Source organism: Eubalaena glacialis, chromosome 1 (genome assembly GCF_028564815.1).
Source record: "Eubalaena glacialis isolate mEubGla1 chromosome 1, mEubGla1.1.hap2.+ XY, whole genome shotgun sequence".
NCBI lineage: Eukaryota > Metazoa > Chordata > Mammalia > Artiodactyla > Balaenidae > Eubalaena > Eubalaena glacialis.
Window position 1 is genome coordinate 45570469 of NC_083716.1, and position 18486 is coordinate 45588954.

The following is an 18486-nucleotide window of genomic DNA, read 5'->3' on the forward strand; positions in this document are numbered from 1 at the left end:
CTCCCTCTTGCATCTCCCTCACTCCCACCCTCCCTATCCCACCCCTCCAGCGGGTCACAAAGCACAGAGCTGATCTCCCTGTGCCATGCGACTGCTTCCCACCAGCCACCCACTTCACACCTGGTAGCATACATAAGTCCATATATACACTACCACTCTCTCACTTTGTCCCAGCTTACCCTTCCCCCTCCCCGTGTCCTCAAGTCCATTCTCTAGTAGGTCTGCATCTTTATTCCATCTTGCCCCTAGGTTCTTCATGACCATTTTTTTTTTTTAGATTCTATATATACGCATTAGCAAACGGTATTTGTTTTTCTCTTTCTGACTTACTTCAATCTGTATGACAGACTCTAGGTCCATCCACCTCACTACAAATAACTCAATTTCGTTTCTTTTTATGGCTGAGTAATATTCCATTGTATATATGTGCCACATCTTCTTTATCCATTCATCTGTTGATGGACACTTAGGTTGCTTTCATGTCCTGGCTATTGTAAATAGAGCTGCAAGGAACATTGTGGTACATGACTCTTTTTGAATTATGGTTTTCTCAGGGTATATGCCCAGTAGTGAGATTGCTGGTTCGTATGGTAGTTCTATTTTTAGTTTTTTAAGGAACCTCCATACTGTTCTTCATAGTGGCTGTATCAGTTTACATTCCGACCAGCAGTGTATAAGGGTTCCCTTTTCTCCACACCCTATCCAGCATTTATTGTTTGTAGATTTTTTGATGATGGCCATTCTGACTGGTGTGAGATGATATCTCATTGTAGTTTTGATTTGCATTTCTCTAATGATTAATGATGTTGAGCATTCTTTCATGTGTTTGTTGGCAATCTGTATATCTTCTTTGGAGAAATGTCTATTTAGGTCTTCTTCCCATTTTTGGATTGGGTTGTTTGTTTTTTTGGTATTGAGCTGCATGAGCTGCTTGCAAATTTTGGAGATTAATCCTTTGTCAGTTGCTTCATTTGCAAATATTTTCTCCCATTCTGAGGGTTGTCTTTTCATTTTGATTATGTTTTCCTTTGCTGTGCAAAAGCTTCTAAGTTTCATTAGGTCCCATTTGTTTATTTTTGTTTTTATTTCTATTTCTCTAGGAGGTGGGTCAAAAAGGATCTTGCTGTGATTTATGTCATAGAGTGTTCTGTGTATGTTTTCCTTTAAGAGTTTGATAGTGTCTGGCTTTACATTTAGGTCTTTAATCCATTTTGAGTTTATTTTTGTGTATGGTTAGGGAGTGTTCTAATTTCATTCTTTTATATGTAGCTGTCAAGTTTTCCCAGAACCATTTATTGAAGAGGCTGTCTATTCTCCATTGTATATTCTTGCCTCCTTTATCAAAGATAAGGTGACCATATGTGCGTGGGTTTATCTCTGGGCTTTCTAACTTGTTCCATTGATCTATATTTCTGTTTTTGTGCCAATACCATATTGTCTTGATTACTGTAGCTTTGTAGTATAGTCTGAAGTCCAGGAGCCTGATTCCTCCAGCTCCGTTTTTCTTTCTCAAGATTGCTTTGGCTATTCGGGGTCTTCTGTGTTTCCATACAAATTGTGAAATTTTTTGTTCTCGTTCTGTGAAAAATTCCAGTGATGCTTTGATAGGGATTGCATTGAATCTGTAGGTTGCTTTGGGTAGTATAGCCATTTTCACAATGTTGATTCTTCCAATCCAAGAAAGTGGTATATCTCTCCATCTATTTGTATCGTCTTTAATTTCTTTCATCAGTGTCTTATAATTTTCTGCATACAGGTCTTTTGTCTCCTTAGGTAGGTTTATTCCTAGGTATTTTATTCTTTTTGTTGCAATGGTAAATGGGAGTGTTTTCTTAATTTCACTTTCAGATTTTTCATCATTAGTGTATAGGAATGCAAGAGATTTCTGTGCATTAATTTTGTATCCTCCTACTTTACCAGATTCGTTGATTAGCTCTAGTAGTTTTCTGGTAGCATCTTTAGGATTCTCTATGTATAGTATCATGTCATCTGCAAACAATGACAGCTCTACTTCTTTTCCGATTTGGATTCCTTTTATTGTTTTTTCTTCTCTGATTGCTGTGGCTAAACCTTCCAAAACTATGTTGAATAATAGTGGTGAGAATGGGCAACCTTGCCTTGTTCCTGATCTTAGTGGAAATGGTTTCAGTTTTTCACCATTGAGGATGATGTTGGCTGTGGGTTTGCCATATATGGTCTTTATTATGTTGAGGTAAGTTCCCTCTATGCCTACCTTCTGGAGGGTTTTTGTCATAAATGGGTGTTGAATTTTGTTGAAAGCTTTCTCTGCATCTATTGAGATGATCATATGGTTTTTCTCCTTCATTTCATTAATATGGTGTATCACATTGATTGATTTGCGAATATTGAAGAATCCTTGCATTCCTGGGATAAACCCCACTTGATCATGGTGTATGATCCTTTTAATGTACTGTTGGATTCTGTTTGCTAGTATTTTGTTGAGGATTTTTGCATCTATATTCATCAGTGATATTGGTCTGTAATTTTCTTTTTTTGTGACATCTTTGTCTGGTTTTGGTATCCGGGTGATGGTGGCCTCATAGAATGAGTTTGGGAGTGTTCCTCCCTCTGCTATATTTTGGAAGAGTCGGAGAACAATAGGTGTTAGCTCTTCTCTAAATGTTTGATAGAATTCGCCTGTGAAGCCATCTGGTCCTGGGCTTTTGTTTGTTGGAAGATTTTTAATCACAGTTTCAATTTCAGTGCTTGTGATTGGTCTGTTCATATTGTCTATTTCTTCCTGGTTCAGTCTCAAAAGGCTGTGCATTTCTAAGAATTTGTCCATTTCTTCCAGGTTGTCCATTTTATTGGCATATAGTTGCTTGTAGTAATCTCTCATGATCCTTTGTATTTCTGCAGTGTCAGTTGTTGCTTCTCCTTTTTCATTTCTAATTCTATTGCCTTGAGTCTTCTCCCTTTTTTTCTTGATGAGTCTGGCTAATGGTTTATCAATTTTGTTTATCTTCTCAAAGAACCAGCTTTTAGTTTTATTGATCTTTGCTGCCATTTCTTTCATTTCTTTTTCATTTATTTCTGATCTGATCTTTATGATTTCTTTCATTCTGCTCACTTTGGGGTTTTCTTGGTCTTCTTTCTCTAATTGCTTTAGGTGTAAGGTTAGGTTGTTTATTTTAGATGTTTCTTGTTTCTTAAGGTAGGATTGTATTGCTATAAACTTCCTTCTTCGAACTGCTTTTGCTGCATCACACAGGTTTTGGGTCATCGTGTTTTCATTGTCATTTGTTTCTAGGTATTTTTTGACTTTCTCTTTGATTTCTTCAGTGATCTCTTGGTTATTATGTAGTGTATTGTTTAGCCTCCATGTGTTTGTATTTTTTACAGATTTTTTCCTGTAATTGATATCTAGTCTCATAGCATTGTGGTCAGAAAAGATACTTGATATGATTTCAATTTTCTTAAATTTACCAAGGCGTGACTTGTGACCCAGGATATGATCTATCCTTGAGAATATTCCATGAGCACTTGAGAAGAAAGTGTATTCTGTTGTTTTTGGATCTAATGTCCTATAAATATCAATTAAGTCCATCTTGTTTAATGTATCATTTAAAGCTTGTGTTTCCTTATTTATTTTCATTTTGGATGATCTGTCCATTGGTGAAAGTGGGGTGTTAAAGTCCCCTACTATGATTGTGTTACTGTCGATTACCCCCTTTATGGCTGTTAGTATTTGCCTTATGTATTGAGGTGCTCCTATGTTGGGTGCATAAATATTTATAATTGTTATATCTTCTTCTTGGATTGATCCCTTGATCATTATGTAGTGTCCTTCTTTGTCTCTTGTAATAGTGTCTGTTTTAAAGTCTATTATGTCTGATATGAGAATTGCTACTCCAGCTTTCTTTTGATTTCCATTTGCATGGAATATCTTTTTCCATCCCCTCACTTTCAGTCTGTATGTGTCCCTAGGTCTGAAGTGGGTCTCTTGTAGACAGCATATATACGGGTCTTGTTTTTGTATGCATTCAGCCAGTCTATGTCTTTTGATTGGAGCATTTAATCCATTTACATTTAAGGTATTTATCCATATGTATGTTCCTATTACCATTTTCTTAATTATTTTGGGTTTGTTATTTTAGGTCTTTTCCTTCTCTTGTGTTTTCTGCCTAGAGAAGTTCCTTTAGCATTTGTTGTAAAGCTGGTTTGGTTTGGTGGTGCTGAATTCTCTTAGCTTTTGCTTGTCTGTAAAGTTTTTAATTTCTCTGTCATATCTGAATGAGATCCTTGCTGGATAGAGTAATATGGGTTGTAGGTTTTTCCCTTTCATCACTTTAAATATATCCTGCCACTCCCTTCTGGCTTGCAGAGTTTCTGCTGAAAGATCAGCTGTTAACCTTATGGGGATTCCCCTGTATGTTATTTGTTGTTTTCCCCTTGATGCTTTTAATATTTTTTCTTTGTATTTAATTTTTGATAGTTTGATTAATATGTGTCTTGGCATGTTTCTCCTTGGATTTATCCTGTTTGGGACTCTCTGTGCTTCCTGGACTTGATTAACTATTTCCTTTCCCATATTAGGGAAGTTTTCAACTATAATCTCTTCAAATATTTTCTCAGTCCCCTTCTTTTTCTCTTCTTCTTCTGGGACCTCTATAATTCGAATGTTGGTGTGTTTAATATTGTCCCAGAGGTCTCTGAGACTGTACTCAATTCTTTTCATTATTTTTTCTTTATTCTGCTCTGCAGTAGTTATTTCCACTGTTTTATCTTCCAGGTCACCTATCCGTTCTTCTGCCTCAGTTATTCTGCTATTGATCCCTTCTAGAGAATTTTAAATTTCATTTATTGTGTTGTTCATCACTGTTTGTTTGCTCTTTAGTTCTTCTAGGTCCTTGTTAAACGTTTCTTGTATTTTCTCCATTCTATTTCCAAGATTTTGGATCATCTTTATCATCATTATTCTGAATTATTTTTCAGGTAGACTGCCTATTTCCTCTTCATTTGTTAGGTCTGGTGGGTTTTTACCTTGCTCCTTCATCTGCTGTGTTTTTCTTTGTCTTCTCATTTTGCTTAACTTACTGTGTTTGGGGTCTCCTTTTCACAGGCTGCAGGTTCGTAGTTCCCATTGTTTTTGGTGTCTGCCCCCAGTGGCTAAGGTTGGTTCAGTGGGTTGTGTAGGCTTCCTGGTGGAGGGGACTAGTGCCTCTGTTCTGGTGGATGAGGCTGGATCTTGTCTTTCTGGTGGGCAGGTCCACGTCTGGTGGTGTGTTTTGTGGTGTCTGTGACCTTATTATGATTTTAGGCAGCCTCTCTGCTAATGGGTGTGGTTGTGTTCCTTTCTTGCTAGTTGTTTGGCATAGGGTGTCCAGCACTAGAGCTTGCTGGTCATTGAGTGGAGCTGGGTCTTGGCATTGAGATGGAGATCTCTGGGAGATTTTCACCATTTGATATTACATGGAGCTGGGAGGTCTCTTCAACTTATTTATATACATTTGTAGAGAGTTCTTCTGGCATTCTTCCAGGATTCTGGTGGACCTCTCTTTCTCCAAACTCTGGAACTCCACACTCCAGAGGCCCTCCTTTGGACGTGCTGCCTTCCCCCTTCCGTGCATCATTGCCCAAATTCTTGAATGCCTGGACCATAGTTTTTCCTGTTTGTTTATGATAACTTTTTTCCATTATAATTTTTCCAGTTTCATTCAAAATAAGAATAGTGTAGCATATCAATTGTTTAGAAGTGTGTATATGCCTTTCAAATAATATACACTATGTAAATGATGTTTTAACTTGATATTCTTAGATTATTAAGCTAATATATTTTTCCATTAAATGTTATAATTTTTGAACACACTTTTTATTGAATATCAATAGAATATACATATGGAATCATGCATAAGCCATGAGTTCAGTTTAATAAAATTTTCACAAAGTGAACCCACCAAGTAATCAATAAAAAATCATAACTATTATCCCCAAAATCCTCCTATGCCCCTCCTACTAATTATGCCTCTTTTCCCAAAAGGTAACCACTATACTTATTTAGTAGTAGTAAACACTGTTTTGTATATTTTAAACTGTATGTAAATAGCATCACACCACAGTATATACTATTTTGTATCTAGCTTCTTCTGCTCATATTAAGTCTGTGAGATTCATCCATATTATAGTGTGTAGCAATCGTTTTTTGTTTGTTTCAATGCTATATAGTACTTATTCCATTGTTTGACTGAAATACTGTTTATTTATCCATTTTACTAAGATTAACTTTCAGATTGTTTCCATTCTGTGGCCATTACAAATAATGCTGCCGTGACTATTACTACAGACTTCCTTTCATGCTCATTCAGTTGAGTATGCACCATGTTCGGGATCTTGTGGTCACAGGAAGTATGTGTGCTCAACTTTAGTAGATGCTGCCAATTATTTTTTCAAAGTGGTTGTACCAACTTACACTTCTACTAAAAGTGTTCAAAAATTCTAGTTGCTCCACACCCTCACCTGTCACTGCCCATCTTTATTTTGTCCACATTGATGCTTTTAACTTGCTTGATCTGAAACCTTGTACATTCCCAATGCATTAAAAAAAATCCTGCAAATAATAAACACTATCTAAATGTGTTTTCCATTGCTGCTATATAAACATTCACTGCTAGAGTCTTGTAATAATATATGTACACTTAATATCCAATATGTAAAAATTAGGTAAATTAAATTCACCTAAATCTCAAAGTATTCTTTCCGTACTTCTTAATTTTTTCTCTCATTCCATTTCGAATTGTGGGAGGATAACATTAAATCAATTAAATTTATTGGGAGTAAACTTCACCATTTGGATAAACTCCTTTTGGAGGCCTCCATCATTACTTTTTGCCATCTTTCACTATCCTTGGGAAAATATCTGCCTATGTTTCAAGAGTTAGCAAACGGACAGGGCAACCTATTTAGGTATGAACTCCAACAGCTCTATCAATTGCATCATCACTCAAGAGTGTCTGGTCTCTTTACCGCAGAGGGGATCAAGAAAAAAGTGTACAGGCATTCACATCATAGCTAACTTTCATGCCCGTGTCTACTGATGCTGACCTAGGTGAGACCTCTTTTCTGCTAGCCACAACTGTTCTCTTCCCACAAGCACTATTCAAAACAAAACAGGGACTTCAGAAAGGAGACACTCACCTCTTGTCTACTTTCTATCCAAGCTTTCTCTCCTTTCTCCCTTGAATTCATCACAGCACAGCAGAGATACCATGCCACCTTATTATTAATGTTAATACTGTTATTACAATTAAAATAATATATGCTCATTGTAAAAAATATCAGCAATGAAGTTAACAAAGCCAAACTATAATTCACTCTCCATATGACCATTCCCAGTGTCAAAAGGCCAGTTCTCCAAAGTACATAATGTACAAAGTTTCTTAAGTATCCTCTAAGCCATTTCCATCATTTACTTTCTTTAAATTGGTAGGACTATGTTTCACATATTCTTTCGCAATTTGCTTTTTTTAAATTGCCAAATATCTTGGAATTTTCCCCATCTCAGAAAAAATAAATATATTATATCTGAATTTAAATGGTTTCATCATCTGTTGGTTTCAGTTATTCTGCATTATAAACATGTTACAAAGAATATCTGTGAAAAGGTATGTTTGGGAATTTGTGTGTTTTTTGTAAGCTAAATTAACAGAAGTGGATGAACTGGGTTAAGGAATATGAAGATTTTTTAACTTTAGTAAATACTTATAAATTGCTTCCAAAAGTTTACATGAATTTACACTCTTTCAAAAGTGAGTTTGTTTTCTTAAAATTTCCCAAATTTCCAGCTTTGCTCATTTTACAGGAGAAAATCGTAACTTTTAATTTACAGTTTTCTAACTTAGCTTGAGAATTATTTTATATGATTATTAGCCATTTATTTTAGTTCTGTATGTATATAATGCACTTTCATGTATTTTATTCATTTTTTCTTGTCTATATTTTTCTTCTTATATACTAAGAAAATTAGACTTGTTGAATGTATCCTGAAAACAGTTCTTCAGTTTGTCATTTGCCTTTTAACTTAGTTTATATTTTTACTTAATTTGTTACTATTTTGTTATATAGAAGTACTTTTTTATTTTGAACTGAAGATTTACAATAATGAAGATGATGAAATCAATGAAGCATAACTCAAACTCCCCATATAATTCTAGACCCAAATAGGTGAGATGCTGGCGTAGCTCCTGGCTGCCTTTGCCTGTTTAGAATACTGCCAGTCTCTATATTCACTCCAGAAGATCCCAGCTTCTGAGTCCAAGACGAACAGACCTCAGACCCAGAGAGAAGGTTAATTTTCCTTCTCCAAAGAGCCCCCCAATCTTGATTCTGAGCTGACCACTTCTCCTGGATGCCCAACAATGAAATATTTCCTTTAGCCTTATTCCCCAAATTTCTCCCTTGCTCCCTCTATGTAGAGATTAAGGGCACTGCTCGCACCACACATCCACCCCCTGCCATGATTTTGATGCTTTTAATGTGATTTTATGACTCCTGACATCTCAAACTCCCTGCTTAAAATACATATTCGTCTTCCTTATTTAGTTCAATTGTCACATCACTTACAAAACTTTTCTGGAAACATACCCTATGGAATTTAGGCATTCTTTCTTTCCCCATTTTGTTTCCAATAGTTTGGAACAAAGAATAACCAGCATCTCACTTGCCAGATATTCATAATCATGAGGGTCCCATGGAAAACTGTCTAACAAAAGCTGCTCTCACCTAGCAAAATGTTTTTGAGCATCATCTATGTTGTAGCATATAAGAGCAGACTACTGATTGGTCAACAGTATTCCATTGTGAGGTAGATAGTCCATATTTTGCTTATCCATTCACCATTTATGGACGTTTGGTTTGTTTCTGGTTTATGACCATTCTGAATACTACTGTTTATGAGCATTAACATATATGTCATTGTTTGGACACATTTTCATTTTTCTTGGATAGATTCCAAAAGTGAAATTGCTGAGTTTTATGGTAAGTTTATGTTTAACCTTTTATGAAAAAATTGCAGGGTGTGAATAAGCAGAGCACAGAGGATTTTTAGGATAGTAAAACTGCTCTGTATGATGCAGTTATGGGAGATATATGTCGTCATTGCTTTGTCTAAACCCACAGAATATAAAACACCAAGAGTGAAAACTAATGTAAACTATGGTCTTTGGGTGATTATGACGTGTCATTGTAGGTTCATCAATTGTAACAAATGTACCACTCTAGTGGGGGATGTTGATAATGGTGGAGCCTATGCATGTAAGGAGGTAGGGGTTATATGGGAAATCTCTGTACCTGCCATTCAATTTTGCTGTGAACCTAAAACTGTTCTAAAAAGTTAAGTCTATTTTTTTTATAAAGATGCAGAAGCATGCTCCATCCAGAGCTGCCTGGGACGGGGTGAACCAGGGTGTTCAATTCTTGAATTCACTACACAAAAGTAACCTGCAATATGAAAGCACATATTTCAATATCAGGCGATAATTTGAATTCTGTCTGCTGAATTATTTGATTTTTCACTTATTTGGTTACAAACTCAGGTGAGGAAAAGAAGTGTTATATATTGGGCCCCCTCAGAAATCTCAACATATAGATTATACTATTTATTTTCCATTTTACACAACTTTTCATATTTACAAAAGTTAAAATGTGCTTATTTTTCCTATGTTAGGTTTTCAAGGTACACATTTATAATTCAACCCCAAAGCTCTGTGACAGAGCCATAAAAGTTATCTCAGTAAACACACCAGATATCTTTTTAGTTCCCCCACTTTACAACTGAAGTCCCTCCTAGAACATCCTCTTTTACAGGCCTGGGCTAGCTGCTCTCTAGCACCACTAAAAACCTGCCATCCCGGGTTGCATTTACTACCATCCTGGCAATAGCGTATGCATGTCTCCTATATTGACTCTTCAGTTTGTCCCAAACATTAATTACAGCATTTATTGTTTCACACTGCTTTCATTTATGAACAATAAAAATGGATGACTTGTGTTTTTAATCACCTGAGCCTGGCACAATGATTAGTGTATAACAGACACTATTAAATTATCCTATAAAGAATATTTGAAAAATTGAATGGTCATATGTTGTACCTTAAAAACTACAGTAGGAACTGATGTGAATAAATGTCCAGTCACTGAAACTGGCCACCATTCGTACAGTGCTATTTAGAATGGGATCTTTTCCTCCATGGTTCTCATAAGCTACACCATGTTCGAGAGGCTTTACCTAAAATTTATTAATAATTTCTGCCATACAAAAACAATCAAAATAACTATGACCATCACAAACCCCCAAACTTTTTTATTCTCCATTAAGAGTAGAGGGCACTTTACTAAGCCCTGATGGCTGACACATTCTTCATCCCAAATGGAGCATTGCTATAATTTTAAAGATATAATTATATATTCAAATACAAATTATGATATAAGGTAATATGTACCAAGGAATATATGTGTGTGAAGAAGAGAAAAGTGATAGAGTGAACAGTACATTATTTCATTTGGGTGAGATTTCTCCAGTCTCTTGGTTATGGCCAATATCTACTTAAATGAGCAATTTCAAATCTCCAGTCCATGAGTAAAACTTGCTAAATAATTTTAGCCTTTGCAATACATTTCCTATCAGGCAAGACTCATTTCTTTCATCTTTCTTGTGATGTACCAGAGAAATGAAATCTGACCCATTTGGTACAGTATTAAAATGACATTTAATATTTAGCCTTAATGCCCTAATTATTTAGCTAAAGAGAATATTAAATTTGTTATTTAATAAAAGCATTTATTATGAACATTGTACATTGTAATCCCTTAATTTTTCTTGATTTTGTTTATGCTATAAGGAATTATAAAACACAATGTACCTGACCATTACTTCCTTATAATTAATTTAAATGTACGATTAAGTGTCTCATTTGTGGTAGTAATTCCTTTACGTTGGGTCTATTAAATTTTTTGGCTGTGAATATCTTTGTGAACATTTGAAACAAATTGCATTACCCACCTACCAGTCAAGTACTGATGGATTTTAATCCTACAAGAATTTAAAGTCCACAATAACATTTAAATTATATTGTAAATTGGAGGGTTATATATTTATACTGTGTATGAATATGAATTTCTCTCTGTTTAGGTTGCTCATTTAGAAATCAGACTCAGAACAATAATCATAATGATATAATAATAATTATCAACCTAGCAAAAATATAAATGCATATTTATAGATATGGAGATTGATATAAATTTAGTAGTTAGAGAAATAAAGATAGATATAGTGCCTGCACTATCTGGTAGAATACTTTAATCCAAAACATAATAAAAGCCTCAAAAAATTTTCTTAAGAATTACTGGATGTTGAGCCAACAAGGATGAATTATAGGCTAATACATTAAGACTTGAATAGCATTTATTGCATTTATTGGGGATTATTCATGGAGATTGTATTCAAACACTTGGTTTCCTTCTTGCTCATCATACTCTGAAATATTCCACAGGAATCTAGCAGCACTAAGCATTAGACTCTAGACTCTGGTGGGTACATACATAACAGAGGGGATGTTTTCAAGGCCCACTCTAGACCTTTTCATATATAATTTTTATACTGTAAGAATGACCTGTTTTTGTCTTAAGGCACTTAGGGAATTTGCCTCATTCTATGGTTTCAGAGAGAATCATTTCTCTTCTGAGCTCCTTTAACCAGTTGGAATGCCTAGGAAGTAGGCACAGAAATGGAATAAAATGCAAATGGTTTATTGGGAAGTAACACCTGTTAAGGGAAAGGGAAAGGAAGCAGGATTGGGCTGGGCCTGCCATCAGACTACAATTCAGACCTGATGAACTGTCAGCCTGGAGGGGAGCTTATTAGCAAAATCCCACCTAGCTCAGTCATTGACTTCATGTCACCCTAGAAGACGATAACTTAGTTCAAAAGCTGAGGCAAACAATCAATGACCTCACAGAGACAGGCTATCATCTAACCAGAGGTCCTTACAGGTAGGTAGCAAGTACTTTCCTGAAGGGAGATCTGAGCAACACAGTTCCAGGTCTGCCACATTCCTCAAAAGAATCTTGATAAGATAAAGTACTAGTTCAGGATTCAAAACCTTGTGGTTTCAATTCCATGATGGGGCAGGGCTTGGACTCACTTCTCTCCATATCACTGTCCCCAAAACACTTCCTGAAGGATTTCTCTATACCCTCCAGGGTCTGTAATATACTTCCCATCTGCTCCATTTTACAACCTGGAGGAGGGCTTTTCCTAACAAACAGTACTTCCTGTGCCCACAGCATTTTTTTAGTGATTTTTTTTCCTGCAAAGAAGAAAAGTACACTTTTTTCAATTTGTAAAATTAAGAGATTGCATCCTATTGATACCTTCTGTAACACACAGTTAAACATGTCTTCCAGATCCTCAGTAGCATCTGCATTCATATCCATTTTACCAACAATTTCAGGATATCTGTAGAAATAGAGACATTTGAGCCCTCTCACATGAACCTCACAGATGGCTAGGACCATTGTGTTAATAGCCTCAAACTTTGGTGGGGTCAACCTGAGATCCAGATTTGTTTAATTATTTCATTATCTTTCAAATTTTTCTTATATTTTTCAATGCCACCTGTGAAAATAAATTTAATTTTCCAATTGTTGGGGTTTCATTAAAACAACAATTAAGAAGAAATACTCTTCTAGAGGTTTAACATTTAGCAGTGAAATCTCTTACTGCTTTTGTGTGAACTATGTAACAATGAGAGACAGAGCCTTATTTGATGTTAGCTAGAGCTGTGATTTGCTGGAATTTTTAGGTCAAGATATTTTACATTTTAGGAAGGATCTCTATATTTAACTAGAGGATAGGATTGACCAGGAAGAGGTAAAAGGGAACACTGTGGGGTAACAAAAAATTTCTATATGTTTGTGGTTTTTTGGTTTGTTTTTTTTTTTCATTAATTTTTTAAATTAATCTTTATTGGAGTATAGTTGATTTACAATGTTGTGTTAGTTTCTGCTATATAGCAAAGTGAATCGGTTATACATACACACATATCCACTCTTTTTTAGATTCTATTCCCATATAGGTCACTACAGAGTATTGAGTAGAATTCGTGTATGGTTGCCAGAAAGTACATATTTGGAAAAACTCACTGAGCTGCGGGGGTGACCAAGATGGTGGGGTAAAAATACCCTAAGCTCACCTTCTCCCACAGGCACACCAAAATTACAACTGTTTACAGATCAGCTATTGATGGGAAAACACGAAGAAGAGCAGAAAACATATTCAAAGTGGATTAAAGACTTAGATGTAAGACCTGAAATCATAAAACTTCTATAAGAAAACATAGGCAGTAGGTTTTTTGGCATCAGTCTTAGCAATATTTTTTGGAAATGTCCTCTCATGCAACGGAATAATAGCAAAAATAAACAACTAGGACAACATCAAACTAAACATCTTTTTCACAGAGAAGGAAAATATCAACAACAACAAAAAGTCCACTTACTAATAAGGGGTTAATATCCAACTCAATATCATTCAATGCATTATTTACATAGCCAATATACTGAAGCAACCTAAGTACCCATCAATAGATGAATGAATAAAGAAGATGTAGAATACACACACAGGGGCACACACACAAAATGGAATATTACTCAGCCATAAAAAAGAATGAAATCTTGCCATTTGTGATAACATGAATGGACCTAGAAGGTCTTATGCTAAGTGGAATAAGACAAATACTGTATTATTTCATTGACATGTGGAATCTGAAAAACAAAACAAATGAACAAACATAATCAAACAGAAACACAGCTACAGATGCAGAGAACAAACAGTTCATTGCCAAAGGGGAAAAGTGCAGGTAGAGTGGGGAAAGGAAAGAAGTAGGTGAGTGAGATTAAGATGTACAAACTTCCAGTTTAAAATAAATGAGTCATGGATATGAAATGCACAGTGTGGGCAATATAGCCCACAACTATGTAAAATCTTAGTATGGTGACAGATGGTAACTAGACTTATCCTGGTGACCATTTTGAAATGTATAGAAATATTGAAACACTAATTTTTGTAACAGGAACTTATATATTGCTGTAAGTCAATTATACTTCAAAAACAAACAAGCTCACAGAAAAAGAGATCAGATTTGTGGTTACCATAGGTGGGGGGGGTGGGGGGATGGGAAATTGGATGAAGGCAGTCAAAAGGTACAAACCTCCAGTTATAAGAGTTATAAGATAAATAAGTATTGAGGATGTAATGTACAACAGGATAAAAATAATTAACACTGCTGTATGTTAAATATGAAAGTTGTTTAAAAAAAAAAGCAAATCCTAACAGTTCTCACAAGGGAGAAGATTTGTTTCCTATTTCTTTAATTTTGTATCTATACAAGATGATGGATGTTTACTAAACGTATTGTGGTAATCACTTCATGATGTACATAAGTCAAATCATTATGCTGTACTCTTTAAACTTATACAGTGCTGTATGTCAATTACACCTCAATAAAACTGGACAAAAAAATAAAGACTACTAAAGATTAAAAAAACTCATTGAGCTAGCCATTTAAAATAGGTGCATTTTATTTCATGTAAATTAGACAGTAATAAAGCTGCTTTAAAAACACACACACTACCAATGGGAAAAAAATATTGAGGAGAGTTATGATTCTTGAAATACTAATTTTTTAATACCCTATTCCCATAAACATGTTATTTTAAAGTACTGGGATACTGGTATTTTTGCTGGTAATAATGTAAATATTTTTTAAATAACTGATTTGTTTCTGCCTTGAAATGTCCAAAATGATTTATTATGTGTATTAAAATTTGCAAATTAAACAAATTTAAAATTCACACCTGGTTATAGTTCTTCCAACTTTTTTGCACTGTTATTTTATTCTTAATACCGTGGGCTACTAATGTGGCTAAGCATCTCTTCCTAGGTTTAAGTTTTGTTTCTAAGTAAAATTTCCTAAGCTTAGGACTCTTTCACATATATAAAACCAAAATACACTTACAATTAGATTCAAACCCATAAAATCCACATTAAGGCCATTAATTTACTGTGATGGATGATGGTTTTTTGTCAAAATCACTGCTATTGTGGGTCATAATAGAAACATTAAGCCTCAGGATGGATTTATACTTAGTTTTTTCCTATTCTTTCTCTTCAATATTTCTAATATAAAAAAGTATATGGCCATAAGAATGTTAGGCAAATAGTATTAAATTATCTAAAGGCTTAGTTTGCTAGTCTCCTATAATCAGACATTACACTTAATGAAAACCTTCTCAAAGAGCCATCTTCAATATGAATTTTAATAGTGTTTCATTTAATAAGCCTGCAAATGCTTTTTATTTTCTTGAAGATTTATTCCTTATTGTACCACTCAGGAATTCTGTCTTGAACTGATACATAATCATCAAGGTAAAAAAATCTTCACCTACCATCCTATTGGTATACTTAAACCAATTAACTGTTGAAAGTTGATAGGGACAAAGAGAGAACCAAGTCAAACATATGCTTGCATGGTAAATGCGGAACCAAAAGCTACAGCATAGGTTGCTATTTGCCTTGGGATGTCACAATCTTCTCATAATTTCTCTCCATTTATACCACTAAAAATCCTATGCAATACTATTGCTTCACCTTCTTGTGGAATAAATATTATTGTAAACACAAATGCAAGCATGAGTCAACCATAATAACTGGAACATGAGTTGTAAAAAATATTATAAACACAATTATTCTTAAAATCATTCATGCTGCTTTGTGATTCAGTAGTTCTTCCTTGACCCTACATTCTCTATTTTCTGCTTCTATGGGTTTGACTCTTTTAGATACCATATAAGTGGAATCATGTAGCATTTGCCTTTCCGAGACTGGCTTATTTACCTTAGCACAGTGTTCTCAAGGTTCATATAAATGGTCAACAGGTATATGAAAAGATGATTAACATCACTAACCACTAGGCAAATACAAATCAAAACCACAATGAGGTATTATCTCATGCCTCTTAGAATAGCAATTACTTTAAAATTAACAATTACTGGCAAGGATGTGAAGAAATTGGAAACCTTTGTGCACTGTTAGTGGAAATGTAAAATGGTACATCTGCTACGGAAATCAGTATATAGGTTCCTTTAAAAGTTAAGAATAGAGGCTACCGTATGATCCAGAAATCCCACTTCTAGGTATTTATCCAAAAGAACTGAAATGAGAATCTTGAAGGAACATCTGTACTCCCATGTTGACTGCACATTATCCTCAATAGCCAAGATGTGGAGGCAACATAAATGTCCATTAATATATGAATGTTAAAGTAAATTTGGTATATCCATACAATGGAACATTATTCAGCCTTAATAAAGAGGAAACCCTACCTCACCTTTCTCAAATATCTTTATTGAGCTATAACTGACATACAAAAAGTATTCATATTTAAAATGTACAATTTGGTGAGGTTCACAATATGTATACAGCCTTGAAACCATTACCCCCACCAAAATAATAAATATATTCATCTCCCCTAAAAGTTTTCTCAAGCACCTCTAAATAAAATAAAATCTATTAATAACTGCCATCTGCTCTAGCTGTCAGGAATCCTTTTGTATTTATCACAGAAGAAGAATAAACAAACATACAAACATTTTTAAATAGAGATGGTATTTTTCTCCATTCACTGAGGACAAGCTTTTTAAAATCAATGTGACAACATCCCCCTCTTTTACTGGTACAATGTGACTTTTTTCAGAATTTGAGCTGAACTAGTGATGGTGTGCTCTGAATTAGTGATTCTCAAACTTTAGAGTACGTTGGAATCATATGGAAGGTTTGTTAAAACCCAGGTTGCTGGCATCCACCCTCAGAGTTTCTGAGTAGGTCTTGGGGAGGGCTAAGTAAATTTCATTTTTAACAAGTTCCCAAATAATGCTGTTGACTTTGAGATGGTTCTCTTATTTGTGGGTTGGTTCCTCATTTACAACCTCAGCTGATATTGATGTCACTGAGGCCAGAATGTCTCCTAAAAGTAAGCCCTACATGTTTTGCTGGAATAGGGAAGGGAAGTTACCTGGCTACCGGGGCTGGTGATTTCTGAAGACTAGGGACCTAACATCCTTCAAATTTGGATACTGCTTCTAATTCCTAAGTTTCTATTTTTCTTCATAAACAAGCTAGCTTCTTCCTGTTTTGCCCTAATTCAGGCGTTTAGTTTTTGGTGTTCTCTAGCCTGGTAAGCCTGCTACTACTGCTCTTTATTTTCCATCTTTGAGTTGCCAGCTCCTTCTCTCTCTTCTGTTATTGTCTCCTTTCCTGTTTTCTTTTTCATTGTGATCTTAAACCTTTTTTTAATAACTTTAATTTCATTTTAGTGTTTTGTGAAATGGAAATATGAATCCATTTTTTTCTAGCAAGAAATTCTTTCCCAAGTAGTCTTAACAATACATTATCCCTATTTTGGTTGCTTTTATCAAACCTGGAAGACGTTTCAGAAACAGAATCATTTAAGATATTTTATAAATAGAGAATTAAATTCAGTGATGTGTCCCAAAGACTCACTAGTGTCTTACATTAAAAATGTTACTTTACCCCTGCCCCAATTAATTATACTTTAAAATGCTTTTCACTAAATAAAAACTAAAAAGAAAAAGGGAGTGCATTAAAATATGGAGTTCATTTTGTTACTATGTGAGGTCATATTTCTTTCTAGTTCACGACATCATTACAAATCAAAGTTCAGAAACATTTATCCATGGTCTTTGACATGTCATTGTCTTTCTCTGTAGTCAAATTTCTCTCTTTCTCTAGGCTCTGGGCATAAAGCCTGAATGGGTCCCTGTCTTTACAGAAACTGTAGTAAACTGAAGGTGACACATATATGCAGGCACTTCCATGTAGAGTGGTGTAGGCTTTGGTAGAAAAATACTGCCTCTTATGAAAGCACTAAAAGGTACTCATCCAAACACTGAGGATTCAGGAGGAACATAATCAACAAAGCAACTTCTAAACTGAGATCCAAGATTTTCTACCTAGAGATTTGTTTTTTTATTTCCCGAACCTTTCTGCCACATTTGTTTTCTCTATTTCTGCTGCATTCAGGTGAGCTGAAATTCCAAATTTTAATTAGCCAACTCAGACTTGACTCTATCAGGAATACAAAATCTTAGCATCTAATGGAATTTATTTTCTTTGCACCCAGAGTTTCCAAATTCCAGCATCTTATGGAGTAAATTTCTATACAGTTGTGCAAGTTGTGTCCTGTCTTTGGGCACTGAACACACAATGTGGAGATTCTGATGGGCCCTACTGCTAACAGTGGGATTTCGGCAGTTTATTTGAATTCTCTAAAGCATTTTTCCTCTGTAAAACACTGATAATAATTTTATCCATTTCATAGAATTATTGTAAAGATCAAGTGAAATGTTGGCTGTAAATCGATAAGCACTCTACCTAAGTACTTACTGTGCAATACA